This window comes from Myripristis murdjan, chromosome 7 (assembly GCF_902150065.1).
Source record: "Myripristis murdjan chromosome 7, fMyrMur1.1, whole genome shotgun sequence".
Taxonomy (NCBI): Eukaryota; Metazoa; Chordata; class Actinopteri; order Holocentriformes; family Holocentridae; genus Myripristis; species Myripristis murdjan.
The window spans coordinates 32,185,193-32,188,964 of record NC_043986.1 but is presented as its reverse complement, the minus strand read 5'-3'; positions in this window follow the sequence as shown (position 1 = coordinate 32,188,964).

Here is a 3,772-nt window from a genome sequence, read left to right as displayed (position 1 = left end):
GAGTAAATATGTGTGTATGAGTAAATATGTGTGTGTGTGAGTAAGTATGTGTGTGTGAATCTTGTGTGACAGCACAGATGCTTTGTTAAATGGACAGGCGGGTTTGGGGAGGAGTGTTAAGACATGGATAAAATGTATGTTAGATAATGCGTGACTGTGTGCACCTTAACATATGCACACTCCATGCAAAGACATTTGCTAGAAATGTGCATGTGTGTAAAGGTGTACATGTGCAAGCTTGTGTTTAAAGGGACAGTTCCCCTATTTTGAAAAATGTATTATTATTTCACCTCCTCCCCAGCTGTTCTGTAGGACAGTAGTGGTGCTCTCTTCCTCTCATTGTTACTGAGTGCTGGATACTGGCTGGATGCTCCAAATGCTAACTGTTAGCCTCCTGCCATTGAGCTGGACTTCCCCCCAGCTAACATTCTGAAAAATAACCGCCTTAACACATGATTGTTTTGCTTAAATTACAATTTAAAAGTATGTCTTCTTTTATCAACATCAAGAAAGATCCGGTAACTTCTGCACTTCCTGTATCACTCCGCCCCAGAGGAACAGTAGCCACCACAGAGACAACAGTAGATTTCTTCACTTTGCCATTATTTCTTTTCATCATCAAAAACCTCAAACTTTGTTTATTGAACAATTTTAGTGGATTTAGGTAGTTATTTTTCAGAATGTTAGCTGGGGGGAAGTCTACCTCAATGGCAGGAGGCTAACAGTTAGCATTTGGAGCATCCAGCACTCAGTAACAATAAGAGGAAGATATAGCACCACTACTGTCCTACATAACAGCTGCAGGGGGAAAGTGAATTAATATCAAATTTTTCAAAATGGGTCAACTATCCCTTTAAGTTCAGATCACCTTTGTGCATGTATGTATAGGTTTCTGTGCATGCAAATATGCCTGTGGCTGTGTGTGTACCTGCATGCAGCTCCACTGAGTGTGGGCCTATGAGTCAGGGCGACAGACTGAGGCTGCTAAGGCATGCTCAAAGCCTCTCCCCACTGTTCCTCTCTGCTCAGCACCAGATCAGCCAAATTATTCACTAATCAAACTTGAAAAGAGCAGGGGGGAAATCAGGCCACCTACAGGCAACCTTTTATTCTGCAGTGGTGGAAGTCTAATTGTCCCCAAACCCTCCAGGCTTCAGAGATGGCTGGTAGTATTAACCTACTGTACTTTTCATTTTCAATTACAACTATTATTGAGTCACAAAGAACACTTACTTGCTTTGAGGTTTTAACCCCTTGCAGTCTGATTTTCCTTTCAATGTTAGATTTTTTTTTTTGTTGTTGTTTTGCAAGTCACATGTATGTATGCGCTGGCTGCACACACTAGTGAGTGAAATATTCAAACTCAAGATACCATGATTTTATGGCTGCAACACCACATCAGATAGAAAATACCTACATGTTGTGTGCATTGTTTTATACACATTTCCCTGTAGCTCAGCAGGACCCGTTTGGGACCTTTGGAAACCTCGGGACGTCTACTAGAATTTTCAATAAAGTGATGTGGGTTTGACCAAAGTTCAGTGGAGTCTTAATAAAATTTAGCATCAAATTTTGCAAAATTAGACGATTCAAATAAAATTTCACATAGGGTTTGAACGATATGGCATTTTCAAGGCAACAATGAGGCTGAATATTTGGACTGAAGCTGCCAATAGCTAGAATTATCGAATCTTCAAGTTTCACCATCCTGTTCACAAAAAAAAAAAAAAAAAAAAAAAAAAAAAAAAAAAAAATTACAGGCATTCAGGGTTGCCAAGAATGCCATTCTTGCCAAAGTGGAAAAAATGCCTCTGAAACTGAAGATGTAAACTATCCACTGAACAAGAAAACATACAGGCATGCTGAGTTACACAGTAATTATGTAACCGCCTCCATCACATACATTGTATCAGGCATGGATGTCTAATTTTCAACAAAATGCCAGTCTTGACTTGGTGAATCTGCAAACCGACAGATCAGTCTCCTCCACCTGCAGCGCTGCCGTGGCTTCCCGTCTTCTGCTGCATCATTACTTTGTGGCTGTTTTTGGAGATTTGTGCTGCAGCCCATGCATGTGGGCGCTTTCCTCTTCACTCCTGCAGCCAGGGAACGAGGCAGCCGGTGTCCACATTGCATACCTGTGCTCGCTGACATGTACTAACGCACTCTTCCTGGAGGCCATGGTGGAGGAACGCACAGCAATCATAACAATCAAAAGATGAACGTGGCCAAGAGAGAGAGAGAGAGACTGCGTAAAAAAATAGTGACAAGAACAGAATGAGAGAGAAAGAGGGAGGAGAGTGAAGAAAAGGGTAAAGGAAGGGTAAAGTAAGAGGAGGAGGAGGAGGAGAGGTAACACAAAAGAAAGAGCGGAGGAAGAGAAAAAAAATAAAAGTCACAACTTGCCCGAGGCCACAGTATAGACTGTGAAGAGAGCAGGAGGGAGAGGAAGAGAGAAATCATTAAAGAACACCTGTCTCTTTCTGACTCCTAATAAATCAGCGTCTTCTTCATCTGTCTGCAAGGTTGCTCGCTGAAAAGAAATCTCCTGGGAGGGTGTGATGGACTGAGGAGAATGTGGCGAAGGCAGATGGAGCGGGGCGATAACGTCAAAGTACAACACGGTGAGTGCAGGAGTTGGCGCATCAGAAATTCAGAACACAACGCTGAGGAGGAGGAGCGAAAGGCTTTCTTTGCATTCATCAAACTAGATTTCAAAAAGGTTTGAAATGCAAAACAGCTCACACATAAAGTACGCCATATCAAGGAGGGTATTTCAGCCGTGTTTACATTATCGTACAGCAGCAGCTCAAGATGATCAGCCAACAGGGATTTTAGTGAGTTTCCAAGCTCCAGATGAATACCGTACACGGCATTCACGTGGAAGAGTCAGCCATGCTCTGCACTGATGAACAGTTAACATGTACAGTATATGTCCATATACACTGCAGATGGACCCAGAGTAAATGTTTACAGATGTTCTTCATCCAGTATTTGAATTTAGTGATAACACCACAAATCATCTATGTAATAACAGCAGCATGAGCTGTCACTAAAGCATAAAAAAGGACAGAAACCATCTGAAATGTGAATAAGTGCTTTGGTCACATTTTCTTTGGATAGTCCCTTGAAGATATTCAACAGAATGTCAACTGATATATAAGTGAAATATCAATAAGAGCTCAGCAGAATATCAATAAACCATAAATTATATTTCAGCATATTGACATATCTGCTGACATCCTGTAGTATGAACTGCTGAATGTTAACAAACATGGAGGCCTGGATGTCATTATTGAGTTGTGGGCAAGATCTGCCCACTTGTTTGAGGTTAGGGCTCTGGTTGGGTGAGGGCTTATGTCAAGTCTGTTTTAGCAAATGGGCAACAAGCCAGGAAATTTTCTGACCAATCACAGCACTGGTGAGCATATCTTGCCCCGAACTCCAGTGGAATCCATTGTAACGCTTTACAGACATGTGCATGAAATGTAATTTATCGTTTACTGATATTCTACTGAACTGCTTTTGATATTTAACTTATATATCAATTGACACTGTGTTGAATATCAAGAGGGGACTATCCAAAGAAAGTGTCACCAGTGCTTTTCTCTCTTTGCTGTACGTTTGTGATTTTGATTCTTTCAAAGGAGCTGTACATTAATGACATTTTCAAAACTGAAGATGCAAAAACAATAAAAATAGACCCATAACTTACTGGACTGGTGTGTGTGGATGTTGTAGCAAACATAATGCATGCATCATGCTGCGGCTC